The sequence below is a fragment of the Vanacampus margaritifer genome, chromosome 13 (assembly GCF_051991255.1).
Source record: "Vanacampus margaritifer isolate UIUO_Vmar chromosome 13, RoL_Vmar_1.0, whole genome shotgun sequence".
Classification (NCBI taxonomy): domain Eukaryota; kingdom Metazoa; phylum Chordata; class Actinopteri; order Syngnathiformes; family Syngnathidae; genus Vanacampus; species Vanacampus margaritifer.
The window spans coordinates 10,660,930-10,684,696 of record NC_135444.1 but is presented as its reverse complement, the minus strand read 5'-3'; the positions used below and the strand labels follow the sequence as shown (position 1 = coordinate 10,684,696).

The 23,767-nt window shown below is 36.4% G+C and overlaps 1 long non-coding RNA gene across 1 annotated transcript in view; it reads right to left on the bottom strand.

Moving 5' to 3' along the window:
- Positions 1-14,999, bottom strand: part of LOC144062092 (uncharacterized) — a 42,020-nt gene extending 27,021 nt beyond the window's left edge. Inside the window, exon 1 of the long non-coding RNA XR_013296335.1 lies at positions 14,861-14,999. This is a non-coding gene — a long non-coding RNA (uncharacterized LOC144062092). The remainder of the gene's footprint in view (positions 1-14,860) is intronic.
- Between the last annotated feature and the right edge of the window lie 8,768 nt (positions 15,000-23,767).

The window sequence follows — 23,767 nt, the reverse complement described above, 5'->3', positions numbered from 1 at the left end:
CAATTTGACAAAACAATTTCGCAAACTATTTACAAACGTATGCAACTGTGGTACTACTTACAATTATGTGGATGTTTCAAATATTTTTTCTTTTTGTAACACTCTCCTGCGTGCAAGGAGAGGGAGCAGGATTCGCACAACAGATTACTTTCACTTTCATTGTCCGTTTCGCGTGCAGACGTTACACTTTCTTGACGGCCTTTTTTTCCGGGGAATAAATAGCAAGTAGCAGACTGTACCCACTCCTCCGATGAATATGCATTGGACTCGGGGCACTCTTCGCCGTCCGATTGAACGTCCGCCTGAGCGTGCTCGGTTGTGCTCTGCGTTTTCCGGTGTCAGCATCGCTAGCCCGTGAACCTTTTATGACGTCGTCATACCCGCCCTGTCAACGCTTCCAACTTGGCCGTCAACCTCGGAGTCACCATCATCATCATCGATGATGATCATCGTCGTCATCAATGTGCTCTTTAGCGTTGAAAATTCCCAACTGTGAGCTGCTTGCAACATTGTCCGCTTCCTCCTCCATCTAGCTCCGCCTAACGTATTCTACTGCCGTGTCAATGCTTCCAACCACGGAGTCACCATCATCATCATCATCGATGATGATCATCGTCGTCATCAATGTGCTCTTTATCGTTGGTCGATGCTTTTCGTCTTTGAAAAAAACGGCTCTAGCGTGAGCTGCTTGCAACCGCCATTATGGCTTCTTCAGCCATTGTCCCCACAACACTCTAGCCCCGCCTCACGTCTTCTGCTGACGCCCACCCGATCTTGTCAAAAGAGAGTCATCGCTGCCCTCTAGGGGCCAAAAATAGTCATTAGGCTCACTAGACCTGCTTGAAACTTTCAGGACAGCTCCACAAGCCTTCCCTGCACCCGTTTCAAAAAAAAAAAAGAAATTAAATGGGTGGACGTCTTTTAACGTCTTTGGCGCTCCTCTGTAGGTTTTTGCAGAACGTCATTTAACGTATTTGGCAGTAAAAGAGTTAAATGGAAAAAAAATACAAAATTTATGGTGTTTGGTAGTATGTAGCTTAACTGTGATTTTTTTTTTTTTAAATGTTATTGAAATCGAGCGAGTTACGGAAACAAAGTTTTTGAATGCAATTATTCATCATAAATTGTTTTGGAAGCCACAGATTAAACCTAAATTAGCTAAATCAGTGGCTGTTCTTTATGAAGTAAAGTTGCCTCATGTCAATATTGTGTTGAGAGAAAAAAACAATTAGAATAATTAATAAAGTTGGGTACAGAGAATCAACTAGTAAATTATTTATAGGATATGGTATTTTAAAATGTATGGATATTGTGTATTGGAAGACACTGAAAAGGCTTTTTCGTGTAGTGAGCAATAGCCTAGCTGTTTGTAGGCAGACTTTCTTTTAAATTAAAAGAAGGAATCTTTAATTTAAGGGTTTTATTTATGTTTGAAATGTGTTTCAGTTTTGAGTGTAAAATTGTGAAATGGACTTGATGCGTTGAAGCTGTGTACTTCTCTATTGAGATTTAAGAAACATTTAAAAGGTAAAATAATTCATGCTTAGTATAGTGCAATTGATAAAATCATAATATAGTATTAATAATAGTATTTATTTATTTTGCTCAGGTGGTTCATGGGACCGAGCCTATTCCTTTTTCTGTTATTGATTAATTTGTTCAAAAATATGTTTTATTTTCTACGTTTATGTATGGAGCCAATATAAGCCATTCATTAATTCATAACAGGAAGTAACGTTCCAATGTGGTATTAATTGAACCGCTTTGGTGCCTAACCTTCTAAGCGTCGGCCATCCCCTAAAAGCTGCTCCACATAAGTGAAACGTAACCAGGGAAGGATGATGAATAGGGAGAAATGTTGCTTCTCATACTTGCCCAACTCTAGCTCATTTTTCTTCCTGCTACTCGGTGCCCAATTTAATAACTTAAAACATATTCATCCAATTAGCATCTCACTGTGCAACCTGATGGTAGATACATCTGTAAGCACCTGGACTAATTACCTTCTCAGATTATTTATGAAATGCATTAAAGTGAAATGATTCTTTGGTAAAGATTACGGGACTTTTTTTTAACGATCACATCCTGTTCATTAAAGCATGTAATGTAGAAATATTAAAAAATACTGTCTTTCTGCGAATTTTATTTTATTTAATTTTTTTAAAGATTATAGGGATGGGCGAGTACTGATACCAGGTAACGGTATCAGGCCGATACCAGGCCTTATTTCAAAGTATTAGCACTCGCGACGGCGGCTGATATGCTGCAATTTTGAGGGAAAATGCTATATTGAGATATGCAGGTCTTTCTTTAAAATCATCTGTCAGTTTTTTGGGGAGAAGTTTATGTATCAAAAGTACTATTAGTATCAGTACTTGGTATCTGTGACTACTCAAGAGTTGAGAACTTAAAAAAAAAAAGTGGTATCAACCATTCCTACTAGATTATCACTTTAATCAAATGAACAGTAGTTGGTTTTCCATCCACTCATTTTTATTAGATTTTTCAAGAAATGTGAAAATAAAACTGAATGGAAATGATAGAAATTTGACAAAAAGGCACATAGAGGGGGTGGGTTTTGAAGCGTATCGAAAAAAGGTAAATGTGAATTTTGCCGATTGAAACAGGTTTTGCGAACAACCGCTGGTAAGACCGGATACACGTCACACGTTTTGACAGACATTACATCACACGTACGTTTGTAGTCCCAAAGCAATGTCGGACGACAAAGTAAGGTATGTTTGGGAGGACGACCAAACAGAAATCATTTTGGAATTAATTAAAGCGCATATTAATGCTATTTTGGATGGAAAGCAGCAAAGAAACGGTTTATCAAGAATTACAAAAGAAAACTCTTACAATGTCATCGCACGGCGCAGTCGCTTCCTGTTTTTCTTCTTCTTTTTTTAATTACTGGTGGATTACATCTCTATGGTGTTTACCGCCACCTACAGCGGCGGAGTCCCATCTCTATATTTGCAAAAGAAGAACTCATGGAAACAAGCACAAGTTGCATGTCCGTTTTGCGCATTTTCAGTAAATTTGCTTGAAAAAAATCAAAACAATAGTGTTACATTGCTGCTTACATGTGATACTGGTCACCATCTTGTAGACATTTCTACTTTCTTCAAGCATTCTATTGCTTGCTGATAACTGACATCAAGATATTTCTCACCAATATTTTCTTGCGAGAAAGCACATTGAAAGCCCTGCAGGTGTTACAAGGACAAAATTACCACAGCACTCCATTGTGGAGTGTTGAGGAGGACTGATTGAGCCAAAACTTTTCAGAGATAAAACATCTCTGATTACATTACAGTACATTTGGGAGCCGGTCCTGCCTCAGCTGTGTTCTGCTGATACTGGAAGAAAGACAATGAAAAAAACAAACATAGAAAAACAAGGTAATATTTTCCATAATCTTCTAATTATCTGGTTATTTCAGACCACAATCCGTAAAATGGGAGGAAGTCAGTCTAATCAACTAAACATGTTGCATTGACTTTAAAGTTGCATGGACGGCGGATAAATCAAAACGGAAGATTCCAACAAATTATCTTACAGTTCAGCAAGAATGACAATAAATTGATTTCAAGACTACAGCATTAATAAATGTGCTATGTGGCTAATATCTTGTCTGAATATTTTTATTAACAGCCTTTTAGAAAAGAAATGTAATATTTATTCCATAGCGGCCATAATTGGTACCAAAACATTCTATCTTGGGTTACTCCAAATTGGCCATAGGTGTGTGTGTGTGTAATTTTTTTTTTAAAGCAGCCCAAGGTGAGCTCTCGCTCAAAGTCAGCTGGGGTGGGCTCCAGCTCACTCGCAACGCTAATGAGGAGAAGCACGATTAGAAAACGGATTGATGGATTATTATTTAATTAAGATTCCAAATTTTGACTAACATTCATGAATATAAAACATGTTTTATTGTTTGAATCTTCTGCTTCATTCATTTCTGTCTTCTCAGAGCACTAAGGTCAACTCAATTGGAAGTTCAAAATGACTAAGCGTCGAATTCTCACTGAAATGGAAAGCATCCTAAAGTGTTACATGATGGTGCGAGGTCTTTTTTTATTTTTATTGACTTGGTCTAATAAATTTGCTGTTCATGCGCCAACTCTCATCACAAGTTATTGCAGACTTTGTTCTAATGCATGAAATAGAAGACAGAAACAGCCTAGTTAGATGTGAATTGGGAATAAAAAGTGACATGCAAAAGATTCTTACAATAACCCAGTTTCAACGGATGGCAAAATCAGGACAGATGTTATGGAAATAGAATATTCTGCATGTCGAATGAAGCATACTGTAGCTCTCTTTCTCAATGTAAATATGATTGGAGGTGATTTAATCATTGTATGTACCTCTTGTTTGCTCATATGACATTTTCTGGTAACCCTTGTGTACTTTTCGACATTTGCTGATTATGAGTTGCCTTGGGTATATGTAAAAAAAAGTTCACTCAAAACAAATAAACCATTCACAAATGAGGCATGTGTAGTTTTGGGACTGGGAGTAAAAAGTTTAAAGATAACATAACATGCAAGTTGCAATGCTTTGAGAGAGCCAAGACAAATAAGACCCAAGCAGCAGTTCCACTTAAAGCCGTGACTGCATGCATCACAAAAAAAAAAAGAAAAAAAGCCATGGTTCAGAAAATGTCACTCACGTTGAGGTAAGTTGATTGAATTCTGGCAAGATTTTTCAGTAATGTTTAGGGGCCACGGAACACTAGGGTAGGTTACTATTAAGGGTGAGTTTGGAATTTTCTAAAAAACAAAAAACAAACACTTTTTTGTCATTCATGTTAAAACTGTCAGTATGACCTGCCAAAAACAACATTTGGACACAAAATCCGTTCTCCATTTTGACTTTAAAGAAACGACCACACCTGTAGAAAAAACAATCAAAAAAGAGAAAGTGTGACTGACTAAGGTGTTATTCGTCCTCATGCACGTGCAGGCTGTAGCTTTATAAAACATCTCAAGCACCTATTTGAGTTGACCTGTTGCGTGACAATCAAATCATGGGAATTGGTGAACATACTCGATGATTACTCATATTCCGTCTTCATCAACGACCTCGCACAGCAGTCGGATCGCGCGGTAATTGTAATGAGCTATGTCGGCCTACACACTTAATCATTTCTAATTACGGGAAGTATTTGCTCCATCAATACCTCTTTAACTAGCAGCACAATCATTATTTTGCACCGTCGACTAACATTACCATTCTCAAACTAAAAAGCAACACATTTTTCCCCCTCTGCTTACCAGAGACTAGAAACACACTTAAGGGCAGTCCGTACACCTGACTCCTCCTCGCTAAACAGAATAAATTACAGAGAGCCCACGCAACAATCACTCCACACAACAGTCAGTGTCAATAGAGTTCTACTCTCAAACAGATGGCCTTCTTTTTGCTCAGAATGCAAATTGTTTGTGCATTACATTCATAGTCTTGTTCTGGAAAAAAATACATTGAGAGAAAAAAAACAACATTGTGAAGAGTTATGAAGTTCAGAGCTTACATCTGTATAGTGTGAGTTGATTGTATAAACTGTCCAGCATCCGGCTTTAGGGCATGGACAGGATGACCAAATAGACAGGTGTCAATGGATGTTGTACCAAAGAATATAATGTAAGATAACGAAGAACAATAAATAAACAACATAACCTTATAACGCATCATACAAGACATTTATGAGTATGATAAAAAAAAAAAATCCATTAAAACTTATTAAAACGTATTTGATCTGACACATGCATTGCACGGATAATCCAATAGAGGGCAGTAATCACCCAGTTGATGACTTTTACAGCGACCTTGCAAGATCGTCACAATTGAGAAATTAGAAACACCTGATTTGGAAGATTTTCTTGACAAATATAGTGTGGTTAAAGTAAGAAAAAGTTACTTAGACATTATTATAATAAGTGGATATGATGTGAAAGTACTCAATATTTTTGACGAAATGTCTTAGTACAACCGTGTTAAAAGTAAGTGTATACAATTTGAAACTGTAGGTATATAAAGTCATTTTACGCTGAATCAGTCACTGATATGTTTTTGTAAATTTTTACATTTGCCATGTCATCAAAGCTTGATTTTTCAACCAAACTAACAAAAACATGTAATTGCATAATTGATCATACATAGTTGATAATTTCCTTAAATGACAAACAATGAAGAGATGCAAGTTCTGCACAGGACGCTTGGTAAGAAATGTAAAGTACACCTTTGCCTGAACAAGAACAAAAACTGTTTTGAGGCTTTCCACTATTCAAAATAAAAATGTGCGACCCACAAAGTTAGTAAAAATAAAAAATAAATGCTGTTTCAGTTACTTTGGTGGAATTCTCAAATGCCAATAGTGCATGATAGCAATTATACTATACTAATTGATATGTCTGTTTATTATTATATTTTTGACAGTTATAAAGTTAAAGTTATACAAATTGAAAGCATTGTGACCGGATGTATCAAATATGATACAAAGTCTGCAAGTTTATTAAAAAAAAATAACGTTTTTTTTGTTTGTTCAAAAGGACCAATGACTATTCTATTTACAAAATATTATAATTTTTTCTCTTATATTTCATGCTTCAGGCTTAAACACTCCTGATCAAAGTTCTGGCAAGTGAAAATTTCAATCAGGCTTTTATAATCATGCTTTGTTCTGTACAATGCATGATAAAAGGCACCCAAAAAGACTTGTAATGACTTCATTCAGAAACCGTAAGGCTAAGGTTAAAAAGAAGAAAAAATACTGGGTTGACCGTATTAGTAGCAGAGCTGTCAAATTATATATATTTTTTTTAATCAGATTAATCACATCTTAAAACTTTGATTAATCACAATTAATCGCTTAATTAAAAAGGCTTTTTTTTTAATCAGCATTTTTTGTCTGCCACATTTAAAGAGCATGTGTTAATTTTTTTTTACATTGAATGTTATGAGGACGTCTTCAAGATTTTTTGATCCACTGCACACGCTCATTCATCCTCCTCTTTTTCTAATCAGTTAATTACTTGCATAATTTAAAATGGCAAAAAAAAATGACCGCAATAGTTTGACATGAACAAATATTCTGAATGTCCTTACGCAAGCATTTATTAATTGCTCTACTTTAATGCGTGTAGTTATGTTTATTGCTCAAAAGCAACCTGTGCTACTTTTAACGTAACCATCCGCTGTCAGCTAAAGGATCATCTGCATTAAAAATTAACTGCATCAAAATTAATAGTGCGATTAATCTGCATTAATAAACGATTAACGCAATAATGTTTTGTGATTAATGAATTCGTTAACGCTTTAACTTTGACAGCACTAATTAGAAGATTCAAAATGTCTTATTAATACTGGGGAACAAATCCAAATTTCATTGAAGAGAAATCCAACTATGTGTCTAGTATTTCAAAGTCACCTTTCCCACGAAGGACAGTCATTCCAGCACCGGAAAGTGTGACAATGTGCTTCTGCGGACTGTGCATTTATTAGCCTGGTGTTGCCATGCATGCTCCTGCAGGTGACAGCTAGCGTCAGATGTGATAACGTGCAATATTATTTCCCAGTCCCCCCAATCATGAGAGGATGAAGTGTTTGAATTATTGATACCTTTTCAAGGCTGAGTGCACCAGGCTTTTTAAGTTGCTCTGAATGCAATGGAAAGAGTGTCTAAGAAAAAGAACACATTCAAGGTAAAGGTTTTCACAGTGAAGTAAAAAGTACCAGATGCGTTTGGTCTCATTCAGTATGTTTGATTCATTGGCTTGCTATCGCTGAACTGAATATAAGATGTACAGTATTACAGCTTCACATTACATTATATTGACTGTTAATACTGGAACTTATGGGGACTGTGAAAAAGTTTGCTTCATCTGTCTAGATAAATTAATATGATGATGTCAACACGTTACAGCCATATTATCCTGGCGTCCACTACAACAAATAAAAACATGAGATAACCTAAAAAAAAAGTTCCATGTTGTTGTTATGTGGGAAAAGAGTCAAAAGGAAATTAAAAAAAAGAAAATTTGCCCAGCAGAAAAAATGTGGGTCTGAAGGGGTTAAAATAATCGTAAGACATTTTTTCAGATTTTTCAGGAAACACAAAAAATTAAACCATTTGCATCATGAGCAGTTGATTTAGGCAAAAAAATAAATAAATATAATTTGCAATAAAATGACTTAGACAATTATTTTAATCGGGTGATTATAAATAATTTTCGATTAAAATTTGTATAAAATTAATGGCAATTTTTCTGTTGAATTTTTCCAATTATAATTTTATAAAATACATATTTTGTATATAACCCCCAAATAAAATGAATTTAAATATATAAAAAGATTATTAATAGGTGTCTATCAGACATGTGTGTCTGATGTTCCTGATTATAAATCGGCCACAAAAGCTGCTGTCGTGAGAACCAATACCTTGAAATAAGGCCGGCTGATAATAGCTGGTATCGGTACTCGCCCAGGCACAAACTGTATGAGGGGAGCCTTGTAAGCCAAGGACCCCCTTCAGCTCTATGGTAATTTTGTAGAGAGAAAAAAATTGCAACCAATTTAAAAGTACGAAAGTTCACATCAGACATCGTTTTTATTGAATGGTTTCAACTGCAAGATTTTGCATCGATTCGTCTTTTAGAAGATCCATGTAATCCCAAGTAGACATTTTGGTGATTATGTTTCACGTTTAAGATGCAGTCATCACTTCTTCCTCACGTCTTGTAAACATGCCCCCAGGCGAGAAGTCGTTTAGAAACAAATACCCTCCTGAAAAAAAATGTTTCAACATGTTTAAACTTAGCCCTGAAAGTCACTTTTTCGCACTGAACTCACAGCAGCGTTCAACAAAGTTCCGAGCGTAATGTGTCTGTGTTGTCAGCCATATTAACAAAGTGAACACACCATTAAACAATGTCATTAAGCACCGACTCATGCTAATGTCTTCCTTTAACAATCAATTGATGCTTAACTTACTGGTCTGAAAGGGAAATCTGTTTTCTGGATTATTAGTCCAAAATAGAAAGTCAGCCAGCGCTTTGAATGTTGCTACGGTGCTTGAGAGAGAGGGACACTGTAGTTAAATTGAATCAAAATGATTCAAACGGCAAGGATGAGCAGTGTCGAACTTCTTGGGATTGTTTTTATTGATGTATTTTGAGCGGTAAGCACTGAGTCAATGGGTCGGCTGTTGCTTTTACATTGTGTCCTGTGTGCAATATCCCATTTAGCATGCCAATATAAATGCTAATAAGAAAAGGAATGCATTTTAAAATTACCTACAATGTTAATACGCAATGGCGCATTGTAAAAGTGTGGCAAATTCAGTTAATTGAACCCTCGTTGGGGGCGCTGAACCCCACCAGTTTCTTTTTGGAAAGTTGTTTTTCTGGTGAACAAAATCGACCGGGAGAATGGCCTTTTCATCAAATCTGGCTCTCTTCTTCATTCAAAAACGGTTACGTTCTTGTATTCCCCATCTTCATGCAGTTTACAGAAGTGTTAGTATAATTTAGTTTTGTTAGATAGTAGGGCTGGGTATCGATTCTAATTTCCTCAATTGATTAGAGTTCACAAGGATTCTGTTTGATTTCGATTTTCGATATTTATTGATTATGGAAAATCAATTATTCTTAAAGATCAAAGCCGTGATTAAAAACTCTACAAAAAAAAAAAAAATCAAAATAAAATTTTGCGGAGGCAGTAACTGGTAAAATAATTCAATATTTGTAAGTACAGATTCTGAATGGTCTTAAAGTGCAATAAGTCAGGAATTTCATTAATGTAAGAAAACACTTTTAAAATGAAGTGAACAATGCATTTCAAGAAAAAAGTAAGATGAAAAAAATAGCCTGTAAAATTATATTTTTCTTATGAATTTATGGGGAAACAGAGATGTTAAAATACTCAGATTCATGGTTTTATAAATCAATATCAGACTAAAAAGGAAAATCGATTCAATATCAATTATTTGATTAAAAAAAAAACAGCCCTACTAGATGACTAGTTGTACTCGACTAGAGTTGCTAAATTTGGCGTTGCAAGTCTTCAATCCCTCAATTCAACTCTATTTATAGAGCACTTTAAAACAACTGCTGCTGTTTTTTCAAGATGGAACCCAGGGGCAGCAGATACAATGAAAACAGTAGAGGCCCCAGAATTGAACCCTGTGGATCACCATATGTTCCGTTATACATGGCCTTTTTGTAACTTTCCAAAGAGTAACCATTACATTTTTTTAAGCTCTATAATAAGCTCTATATGACCTCATTGACATTCATTTTGGATTCCCACTTTGACGATGGAAAGACGGCACAATTCAAGAGAGAGTTGAATTCTTCAAGCAGCGAGGAAGGAATAGATGTAATTTTGTGACACTCATTTAGTGGCGACACTGATCAACTTTAGCTCACAGGCACAAAACAGATGGCTTGGCTAACTTGCTTAACAAAATGAAAAATCCATCTTTTCGTACTTGCATGCAAACAGAGTCATTAGACTCCTGGCCGGGGGTACGGTTATTTGTCAAAGAATTAGGATCGGGATTCATTTATGAGCATGCATTTTATTTTCTGACAAAAACATATTTTGTAAGACTTATTGAGCATGGTTGCCTGAAACACATTTGACTTTTTTATGTGATTGAGTTTACTTGGCAAAGTACAGTACAGGCAAACTGTATATTTAGAACTCTTTAAATTAAAATGTCATATCATGTCAGAGTGTGACAATGTGGTCTTGCTTAATTAAGGACAGGCGTTCTCACAGTGTTGGTGTGCTAAATATGTGGTGGTATGAGACAAATTAAAGAATACGCAGAATATGAAACTAGCACCAAACCACACAATTAGCGAATAAAAATGTCACTGAGACAGCATCTCTGCAATTTGATTTGATGTTTTTAATTGTTCTCAACTTTAACTGTCAAGTTTGTGTGTGTTTTTTTTAATAGATTTATGCATTGATATTTAAAGTACAATAATTGCAAGCTTGACCTTGTATAAATTAAAGTTATTGTTCTTACAATTTACAATTTATAAGACATTATCTGCCTGGCAGTATGCAGTAATCATTATTTTTTCTTTGTGATGTAAGGCTTCACCGAGAACAAACAGAATTTTTGAATTACATTTGGCAGAGCTGACGGTCATACCAGTATTTGTAAGATAGGTAACATAACAATAATCACCTCACTCCAGCTAACCACTAAAAAAATATTCAAGCTTTTTAGTGAGTGATAGTGAAGTGGCAAGAAAACTCACAAAAAAATGATAAAACTGTCCCACTGTCATTGTGTACTACAGAGATATGATTATTATTATTATTATGCTTTTGCTGTGGTAAATCCAATTTTCTGTGACACATCACCACTTCTAGGATGACGTACAGTGAGTGAGAAAAAATACCCTAAACAAAGCAATGTATTTACTCATTCAAGATGTGGTGTGTACATTTCTCAGATAAAGACAACTAAACATATTTTTAGGGAAAACATGAAATGTGTCCAATGAAATATTGCCTCATGCCCCGGTATCCACACAAACAATAACCTAACCTCTATTATCGCAATATGAGTTGCGTGGTGTGTAATTAAGACTTCATCCATTTGTTTTTAAAAACAATCATTTGAACTGCAAACAGAGTACACGAATTCCTGAAGCAAACTGTTACAATATGTTGTTAGTGAAATCACAGACAGACCTTTTAGCCAGCCAAAAGCCACACAAGTGGCTTTAGAAAGATTTACGAGCTTTAACATCCTTGATTACAAGTCAAACAGCAAAACTGGAGCCATTCCTCTCTAAACAAATCCACTGTTGGGCGTTCGTCTCACCCAAATATACACGCACATGATACACTAGCAGTTCCCCCCATTTGTTACACTACTTTGACGACTGCAATGCATTTATCATGGCAAAGCTGCAGCTATTAGGCCACTGGTCAAATGAAGAATCCGCCAAAAATATATTCCTCCCCAAAAGGGAACGGCGCCCACAAGCAATATTATATAGCTATTACAAGCACAAATGGAAGTCTAGCTTCATGGAATCTGAAAAAACTGGGCAGCAAGTGACAGGTGGGCAGATGGGCAGTGGATAAAGTCTTTTATTTCCACCATTGAGCAGCTCCAAACCTTGGATAATAGGAGCCAATTCGGTTCAGCCCATAAAGAGGTTTATCAGTTGCTGTCAGCGTGGCCTGCAGGGGTGAGGCGACAAATAATAAGGCGGTGAAAAAGAAAAGTGGTAGGAGTCCGCTTCCCTAACCTGCTTCCCCTCAGCCAATGGCCATCTGCATTTTTCAAAAACTCTCATTTCGGCTTGTGACTCCGGGTGGGAGATTAGAAACAGTTGAAAGTGGCGTTGGAGCAGCATTAGAGCGAGATATCCAAGTCATGTGACATGATGCACATCTCGGGAAAAATTGCTAAATTGTCAAGCGGATGCTGCCTGGTGATAGAGTGCGTCACTCGCTGCTGGGTAGAGTGGAGCAGTGCAATGTGCTGTGTGAATAAAAATCACACTGTTCACCATCAATCACATCACAACATAGCTATATACTATATACAGTATATCTTGTCTTCCTTATATACTGTGTATTTTAACTAAAACAACTTTCATTCATATAGGAAATGAGATCGTTATTTACGTAAATAATTCATCATTTTTTCAGATTTTTCAGGAAGCACAAAACATTTAACCATTTACATTGAGGCAAAAAATAATAATTTTGCAAAAAAATTACTTAGGCAGTTATTTTAAGAGGGTGACGATATGCATCCTTTGCGTTTAGCTGCATTGTTTGTGTGATTTACTATGAATTATGTGCTTTTGTCTTTAAAAAGAAAAAATAATGACTATAAGAATTAGAAGACAAGATGAACGTTTTTAACCATGGATTATGTGCTATTGATCCCAAATTAGGTGCTAGTTTGAACATGAACATTGAACAACAAATATGCTTTCAAATATTGAATTGTATTTGACTTTAAAATAATAACAATAATAGTTTTGGTGCAGGGAGACGAGCGTTTGTGTAACTGCCAAGACTTGTATGGTCCATAATATTTGTGGAACCATCCAGACACTTTCTCGAGTAGTGTTAGCATTACTGCTAACAAAGCTAAAATGATCAGATAGTGATAACATATAAATAGATTGTTGAAGGTGTATCTGCTAGTTATGAATGAGAGAAAGTTGAAAAAAACCATAGTCATAAAGTGATAATGATGGGAAATATTTGGTGTTTTCATTGTTTCTCGTTTCTTTTTCATTTCGAAAATATTGATATCCCCTTATATTTTAAAAAAAAATTATAAGGGGTGCATCGTTTTCACATAAATGATTCTGAAAACTTCTAGCTCAATCTTGTTTCTAATTTGTAATCATCAACTAGTTTATAAAAATAACCATTTTGAGAGTGAAATTAATTGCGGGCATATATTTTTAATTGGAAAAAAAATATTGTTTTTCAAATTAATATCTAGCGTCTTACGGTGTCATATTACGCTTCCATGTGTTATTTTCAGCTAAAAGAAACATAACTAAAAACATACGTTAAACTCAAAATGATTAGACCAGTAGTGGTTCTCGAGAGCCCCTATCCAATCTTTTTTCCATGTCTCCCTCCTTCAGCGCAGCTGAATCTAATGATCAGCTCATCAGAAAGCTTTGCAGAAGCCTGATATCGATCCTGATCATGAATCAGGCGTGTTAGTGAAAAGAAACGTGGAAAACAGGCTGGATAGGGGCTCTCGAGGACAGAACTTGGGCACCCCTGATTTAGGCTATAGCTGTAAAGATTTCTATTGGTGTTGAAGGCCTGTAGGGGAGATTTTGAGAAAAAAAAAAAAAAAAACATTACTTACTGCAAAATAATTACTTGTTAAGTACTGTATATTAGTGCTATTCTACATGTGTTGTTTACTAGTCCGATTTATAAAAGATAAATTCTTTAAACTGTGATATCAGAGGCATTTTGTTTTTGTACATTGGAATTAGGCTGACATTTGAAGAAGCAAATCAAAATACACAAGCTGCTGCACTTGAGTGCCATTATTGTCAGCCCTCCATAACTTTCCCCGCATCCCAGTGGCTAATGCCATTTTCCAATAATAATAATAATAATAATAAAAAATAATAAATAGAACGTGAGAAGAAGCCAATCATAACAATAATGGTAATAATGCAAATGTACTTTCGATGATTACTTCCAGAGCAATTAAGAATGCACGTGCCCCCAAAAATTACTTTAAAAAATAAATAAATAAATTCACCGATAACAATTAGGTCTTTTGTGCATTTGGTTTGTGTTTTTTTGGGGGAGAGTCGTGGAGACTTGTGAGAGCTCCTCCACAGAGTTTGCCTTATGCTTGCCGGAATAAATTGGTACCATATGGTGTGATGACAGGATCACTCAATCTTCTGTGTACCTGAACACCACATTAATCATTTTTGGGGGGATATTCTTTCCCTTTCATCACACAGGAATTTCCAAATAGCACCCCCCGTCTTTATTTCTCTCACACATGTAGCGAATTTACATACACAGGCTCCACTCTGCCCTTGTTAGCGACCAGAGCATTTGACCGGGTTCAAGCCGGAGCAAAACAAAATGTTAGGTTAGGTGTCAGGTGAGACTTCCGTCCTGCTCAACATGTTGACTTACTTTTCCTTTTAATTTGTTTAAGAACTAGGAACACCTTTCAGCTTAACGTTAAATAAACGCATGGGGTAAATAAAAATGTGATTTTTGAGTTGCATTTCTAAAAAAAATCACTACTATAATCAAATATGATTTAAAAGAAAAGCTAAACTATCAAAATTATATTCCCACCTACCTTCATTTTTTTGGGCTAAGCTTATGTTCCAGAAGTCTAAGTATTGGCATATATATCTCCATCCACCAAGTCAGACTAAAGCGAGCTAGTGGATAATAAAAGGTGGACAGACCTGACCAAAAAAAAAAAAAAAGGTGAAGTGGCCAATAGCTAAACCAAAATAATAAAAAAAAAAAAAAAAGAAAAGAAAGAGAGAGAGAAGTGGGACAAAGGAGAAAAAGTGTTCTTTCTAGCAATGTCCGCTTGACGAATCAGACATGTCTTATTTGTTGGCCGCACTGCTGGGGAATTTGCATTGATTATTGTAGCCCTCAACAGATACATTGAATCAATGTGGCACAGCGCAGCCAGAAAAGTGTGAGAAAATGTGGGAGGCGCACAGTGGAGCTGTAACCTTGGCCAGAGCCGAGGAGCCACAGCTCCCCCTTCATGCCAAACAGATGAGATCAGGACCCAAAGCCACTTCTGAAGAGCGGCACAATCTCTCATTTTCCTCACTTGAGAAAAAAAAAAAGACAGGGGAAAAAAATACAATCCCTTCCTTAGCCCAGTAATAACATTTCTATGGGCTAATGTGTCTTCATTAAAATGTGTGTGTGCCCAGCTGTTAGGTCTCTCACCATGTTTATTACTGACAATATATTACTTGAGATTTCACACGTTTGTATCACCTTTTATTGTTCTAATATTTTTCCCCCATTGGAGCACCTGAATCATATTTTTGTAAGTATTTATGCATAAACACAAAGTTCTAAATGTATTTTTGCATCATTTTAAGCGTACAATTACTTTTAAGACAAATTGCTTACTTATTTGCGAAATATATTCCCAAGGTATAAATATGACGAGAATGCATTAATATGTATGATAATGTATTTTGGTAATTTTAAATTGTTTTACTGTCATAATTTCCAAAATAATGACTTCCATGCTAAAATTAAATTAACAAATATAATGAAGGTTAATAAATCATTAAAGTTAAATACATAAAAAAAAGTTAAATATCACTACTCAATTTGCAAAACGTTCCTCCCTGCCTACACATAGCTTTTTTTTTTAAAGTGGTGAAATGTTTTTATTCTAAACATTTTCATAGAATATTGTATAATTAATAACTTGATGAGTGATTTTTATTTTATTTTGTGTGGACCCAAATATTAGTTACGACCACTAAATAATAAATACTGTGAAATCCTGTGACTAACACGCACCCCCTAAAAAGCTTTTTTTATTTCTCTGTACTTGTGTATAATACGGCCCCCCTATTTGCTGGTATCCTTTATTTTCAGAGTGAATAATATGAATGAATATGGATTTACAACGTATCAATAAAGTGTAGATGTTTTTAAATGCAGGTTAAAAACTATGCTCTTTTCTCATACATATGATTAAGCAAATTCAAAATTTTAAAAAAAATCATGTTTTTGAAAATATTCTTGCACTGCACGCTCTTTAACCATTTTTTTCTTTATTTTGCTTTTAAATCTCTTCAACTCTGTTTATAACTGTTTTTAAATGTTGTATTGTTAATTACAGTGCATGAAAAATAGTGAGTTATGTCATATATGAAATGCGTTATAAAGCAGTGAAAAAAAAATAAAATAAATAAAGCAGCAAATTCTTTTAGATTTAGCTGTTACAATCTGTAGGTAATTTTTTTTGGGGGGGGCAAAAATTTAGTGTCATTCATGGAATTTTACAGTAATTATTATACATACATCATCACCCTACCATAAATTCTTCTTCTGCGACTGATAAAAGAGCAGTGGCGCAGGGTGGTGGGGTGGAGATGACACTGTTACGAGGCAAATGTGGTAGGAGGGCGGTACGTGAGGGCCACCCTCACTGGGGATTGGTGGGAAGGTTAACAAATGTTTTGTGTTGTAGAACATTATAACAGGACCCTATCATTAAATTAACCTTCATCAGTCAGGTGTAAGTCCGACCGATTCTCAATGTATATACGCCGACACTTGAAAGATCAAGAGCTTTGTGTGCAAATGAGGCCCGATTTGAACTGTAACAGATCAGTCGTGCTGTCACGAGCAACATTAAAAGCGGCCAACAATTACAAAGTTTGCTCACTGCGTCCCTTTGTGTCGTCCGTCTACAAGGCGAGCCTTCCAATATCTCCTGACTGTTTCTCTTTTCTCTGAAAGGCACATCTCAAGACTGACTAAAGCGTACATTCGTCTCTCCCCCAGGGTGCGGTGGCAGTCGTGCAGAAAAAGTGAACTGCCGAGGACCCCACTGTTTAGCAAACACTCCGACTGAGGGGAGGAATTAATTATTCAGAGCCAAGGACCAAGGCAACCCCATTTGATTGCGCCACAAAAGAAAGGTCAGGCCATTTCATAGGAGAAACCTCCTGGCCGTGCACCCTCTGTCAGCTGAAGGGATGCGTACAGTATGTAAGGCTGGAAGGCAGTCGAGTTCACAGCTCAATTAGGAGGAAGCCGAGGTTTTAGGGTGGATGAATTTGAAAAATGTGTATACAGTAACGTCAAGCCGGCGTCACTGGAAAATGTGCGGATGGTTTGGAAGGAATGACAAGCATCGTGGATGACGTTAAGTGATCATCTGGCGAAGCAAACTAACAAAAAAAGGTACAATCTGTCAAATCACAAGACTACTAATGATTTGATCACATGCAAACCTCATAATGTTTAATCTGATTCTGGACTAGATGAGTCCTGCAAATGCAAAAATGTTTTCTTTTACAGCATGGACACGGTTTGGGATGGCTCTTCATTCTCTGGATGTAATTCTAAACTTATCAAATTTCACCGTCGGAGGCCAAAAGCTTGCATCAAGCCTTGGTAAGAATGCTTGAATTTCATCCAGGCCTTGCTCCCGATACAGAGACCTCAACTGCCTACTTCACAGAGCCCCGCGCACTTACTGCACGGTCAAATCCACATCCAGGGCTCCCCGGGTTACTGGCTTAATCTGCAGTTAAAGAAGAATACCACAGAGGCCTCGTGGCATTGTTGTCTATTACTGTAGGTCGTAATCTCTAAAAATGTGCGAACCAGCAGCAGCTGAGAATAAACAGAGTGGGGGAAATTCTACGACTGTGCAACAGGGGGTGCTTCATCACCCGATTGGTGTGCGTGGGTGTGTGTGTAGGCGCCACACACAAATCCAAACAATTCCATTGGTTTGTCCAAAGCTATGTCAGCCAATCAGTGCTGAAGAAGCTCATCCATTCCATGGAAACCAGGTTTGCACCAGTAACGGCTCCCATAACAACTTCATTGGGCTCCACTTTTCCCCAGTAACCCATTCTTCAGCATTTCTAGGAGCTAAGAAAGTAAAATGCACAATAAACCACAAGAAACAAAATATTCAAGAAATACAAAAAAAAAAAAATCAGTAATAGAAAACCATGCAATTTAATTATTGGACGAGGCAATAGAACAATGTGCATTACATATTTTCAATCACAATCATAAAAGCAAGTACTGTAAATAACAAATTTTAGGTATGCCAACAGTAAAGGTGACATGGATTTTATATATTTATATATACTGTATGTTACTCAATGCATATTGTAAATAATTACTTCTGTCACTTGTAATCTTTGATAATTTCCCATTCTTTTGGGATGTTACATTAGTGAATGCACACTAAAAAAATAATTTGTAAACTCAGACTGTATTCATATAAAGTCCTAAAATTGGCAAGAACAACCTACATTACCATATTTGTTACTCAGTTTTCATTGGCTGACTAAACAGCATGCCTTAAAAATTAACTCTCCTTATAAATAAAAAAAATAAAAAATAAATAAACAGTGCTATGGCTTGTGTTTGTGTCAAAATAAATGCTTCAAATAACAATTCCTATGGTAAGGTCAGAGCGGGTAAAACCGCAAAAATATCTGTCAAAATATCAAAATACTACTCTGAGAGAATTCAATTCTAAGGGAATGTGAAACTAATGCGACAATGTGACTTATTCTACAATTGTTCTGTATATGGAGAGGATCGTGTTGTGCTTTTGACATCAATGGAAAAAGATTGGACTCTATGGAAATTAAATTGTTTTTGACCACACGACTGAACATTTTTGGATTTTTGGTGCAACGACACGCGTCCGAAGAGTCCTCACCGGTTCACCTCTCAACAAATATAGCGTCTTATTGGAAATACTCTATGATGTTTTATTGATATATTACAATGTTTTTGTATATAGGCTACGGTATAGATATTGTGTAGTATGTGCTTAAAATTATTCTGTGTTATCTGTATTGTAGTTGAATATCCTTGAGTTGTTAGTGCTGTGATTCTCCATTAAGTGCATGGGTGAAATCCATAAAGCCATTCGTGAAGCCATTCGTAGATGAAGTAAAATAAATAAAATGGATATTTACCAGTATTTTTTTATTTTTATTAATTCAATTGATGAAGTAGACAATCATTCTATCATTATTACAAATTATTTATTTAGGACAATTATTATTAATGCACAATAGGATCAAAGAATTGAGTGGGCTGAATGTGGCCTACAGAACATGCATTTCCCTAGTGCTTTAGTTCTCTCAGCCACCCGTACTCTATATTTATTGTACCCATACATCCAGTTGCTTTGATACTAAAATACATGGTAGTTCTCTATTTATGCTGAACTGATGTACGACATGTTCTTTTCAGAGCGAAATTGAAACGTTTTTCAAAATTGAGCTCAAATAGCAGGTGCCAAACTTAGCACATACGAAGTCAAGAAAAATGCATGACTGTGAAAATCTGCAAGGTGTGTTTTTCACCCCCTGGTTGTTTACAGTATACATTTCTCATCAGTTCTGTTACGATAAAACAAACATACAAAACATCTCTGGTGTGTAAAAAAAGTAGAACGATCGCCAAACACTTTGCCGCTATTTCCGCCTTGCGTAGCCCTCTTCTTCTAAGAGGCAAAACAGCAACACAATATTCCCACTAATACCGCATGCGGAGATCTCTAGAGCAATAAACTGATTCTAAGAGCACTCATCAATCTTTAATCCGTCCTCCGGCTCTATGGGGCCACAGTGAGTAAAAAGCCCCCTACCAAATCTTTGAATCTGGCCAGATTGTAGTGTGCTTTAGGTTCAAGCAAAGGACTGGAGGACTTGTTGACAGTTGGTTGGCGCCAGATCGAAAGAGACCATTTAGATCGTACTACTCAATAATAATATCCATTTTTTTGTATCAACTCTAGGTTTTGGTTATTCTTTTAAAACCTGTGGGCAGTATTTTATTTTGAAATGGCTTGGTCAGAACCAACAAAAAGCCCAAAAATGGTCACAATAACGCCTAGGGGGTTAAAAGCTGTTAAGAAGCAATACAAATTGTTGTAAACACAACACATTAACACCTGCACACACGTTGACAAAAATGCACGGCAAAGTCCTAAAATGTTGAAAGCAACTCAAAACGTCAACATGGACTGGCGGCAATGAATTCGGAATGTGTTGGAAGGTGATCTAATGTGAGTTTGAGTTGTTTTTTCCCATGCATGTGAAAATCAAGGGCGCAGTCCAAGCTGACAGGACAGAGGACATCCTTACGAACGATCGCAACAAAGCCACAAACAGCAGCTGGGTGTAACCTGTGATTCGTTGCCAAATGGATGTGACAGTTCTCCCCAACAGAGATGAGTGAACCAATAGAGCCTCGCTGAGTCTGGAGAGCAGCAATGAAAAATTAATTCAGACACAGAAAAAAATTAAGTGCTTCTGGAAGCGTGTGTTGTCTGTCCCTAGAGGTTGCTCGCTCTGCATTGAGGTCCGCTTTAAATGTGTCTATTCTGAGTGGAAGCCGGCAGCTTGTAATGTGACCTAAGTAACTGCCTGCTGACTGATAGTGTGAGCCTTCGCCCCGCCATATGTTTTCTCGCTGACACGTCACAACGCAGCAGACTCAAGTAAATGTTTATAATGCAAGCAAAATGTGACCTGCGAGTCTTGCTCTGAGAAAAAAGCAAAAAGAAAATGACACCGTCCACGGGGACAGAAAAGAACGTCACAGAACGCCAGCTTGGAAGCAGTTTTAAAAGTAAGACGACGCACCGTGAGGGCTTTGGCACTACTGTCACAATAGCAACATCAAGGACGCAGCGTAAGAGGATATAGCAGGGGCCAATCGAACCATCTGTATCGTCATGCTAGAAGCTTGTTTACTCTTGACATGAAACTTCTGCGCTCGTTCAAGTAATGGCAGATGAGTCGTTTTGTTTTACCCCCAAACTTAACAGAACTGGCAGAAAGGCAGATAGCGACCATGCTAACCTGTATCCTCATGTTAGCAAGATTTCCCTTTCCAGCATGTTGGAGGTAAAAGGAGAAATTGCCCTGAAAATGATTTGAGAGTCCAAACTAAGAACAGTTAATATTATTCTTAGTTTGTGCTCAAATTACATTAAACATGATGAACATTTAAGCTTTGTGAATTTATTTTGTCACTATATTTAACGACTTTTCTGACCAATCAAATCACAATTTTTTTTGTTTTTGTTTGTTTTGTTATCAGAAAGGCACACATACCAACCATGCTAACCGTGATCCTCAGGTTAGCAACATTTCCATTTCCTGTACAGTGAAAAAGAGAATTTGCCCTGGAGATGATTTGGGAGTAGCAACTAGGAAAGACTAAAATTATACTTTGTGAATTATTAAAAAAAAAAAATAATAATAATAATCGAAAAAATGTAGACATGGTTTTGTTTGGGTTGAATAAGGATCTCATATTAATATCTGTAAATGTGGTATATAATTCCATTGACTGCTAATACTTTTTGTTTTATCCTGTTAATAGTATATTTCATATCTACACAAGTAGCAGGATGCTAAAACAAGACAATTCCATGCTTTATATTGTATCGATGTATACAATAAACAGCATGTTGGCACATGGCCCCTTTGGCAAATTAAATTGTCCACCCCTTTTGAGGTTACTACATTTTCAGAAATGGGATTTTCATTTTTTGTAAAAAATAAATAAATAAATTTAACTCTCTGGTTGCAGCACAAAGACACCTATAGATTTATCGCTTGTCTTCCCCCCTATGGAATACAATCACCATGGATCTCAGTCCCTTTCCAAAGAGGTTCCCATTAAATTTTGATGAGACGCACATTGACACCATTAAAGTATCATCTAATTCATAAAAATCTATAGTGATTCAAATGGTTGAAGTCAATAACCATGTCTAGGTCAAATCTTCTTTGTTGTGAAAGAAATTGGCAGTGCAGGGTCAGGATTTAGAATCACCCAAATTTGGTTAGACTGGAGTAGGATTTTCTATTTCAATCAATTGAATTTAACAAGAAAAATCTAATTTGCTCACACACTGTATTTTTGGCAGATAACATGTTACATAGATAGACTTAACTAATAAAGTGAGGTTATGTGCTTATGTAGGATCTGATACAAAATCCCTTCTTGATCCAGGGTAGCGCAGTCAAAGTCATTCTCACTCATTGATCTTTGCAGGTGACAAATGTTTAAGCCAGAGCGCTGTGCACCTGAATAGTCTTAATTTCCTGTCTAAATGTGTCCTATAAAAAGGTAGACTTGGGGAATACATATTGGCTTCTATAGTAGGTTAACTGTTGCAGAAGCGAAGCAGGTGGTCAGGTGATGGCAATCAACAGACAGCATTGGTGGCCTAATTTCTTCATGTCAGACAACACCATATGGCTCATCTGCACTGTACCTACTTAGAGGCTGCATCCACACAAGTATGCAAGCATCATAGTCTTCACAATTAATTTAAAAAAAAAAGATGGAGGAAGTGGATGAACTTCACTATATATACTATAAAAGACATATTATTAAGACGGGATAGAAGTCTCTAAGGTATTCATTTGTCATATATGGCATGTCCTTGAAAGGATCTTTCTTTCATTTCCACACTGCTGAAATGTAGCAGTATAGAGAAAATACAGATAACATTTAAAAGTTCACATGCAAAAGTAGAAAATATTCAACTGATCCCTCTCCAGTCTGGGAAATGTTTCACATAGAAAACAGGCATAATCTGTATTGAATGGAATTTTATGGAGATTTCAACTCCTGAAATTAATAACAGGCCACCATACTATGCTGTCGTTGGCAATAGTCAGCAATCTGAAATAACAATGCAGATCTAAATATGGTACCAAAAAAAAAAAAGCTTTAAGAATCTTGGCAAAAGAATGCTTCCAAAAATGCAACTCAAAAGGGTTTCGTGACAGCTCTGCCTGCACATAGTCAGAGAGAAAAAAAATTGAGAGCCTCAAAGAGTTACCAGTAGAATATTTATTCATAGGCATGTGACTGGAGACAGTGATTGCTGACACGGAGTCTCTCAAAGCTGAGGTGGTGACAGGTAACAGGGTAAACTATATGTGGCGCAGAGACAGGCCAATCCCTGATGTGCAATGAGGATGTGATGCGTATGTAGCACACAAACCACAACACATCATTTACTTACTACAATCCATGTTGGTGAACATGAGGTTGTACAATTTGTTGGCGCATTAAACAATCAAAATAGCGACTGCTATTCTGCCAGCTAATCCCTTTAATAAGTAAATTCATGTCGGTTGTTCAAAACTCGGTTATATCTTTAACCGCTGGTTAAGTAGATTTAACCGACGGTTAACTTTAATGGCACCGTTATCTTGTTATTCAAAACTTTGTTAACTTTGACATTGGTGATTATTCTGATTATTCTGATGAAGAGTTACGCACACGCTACCACTTAGCAGTAATACAATGCCAAGTCTCATGCTGAGTCCAAAGACAAAGACTAAAAACTAATTTAAATTTTAAAAAATTACAAATATTAGTAATAGCTACAAATATTAGATGAAAAATACACACATATTAGATGCATGTAAGTACAAAAAGACAAATAATTCAAAACTATTCTATCAAAATA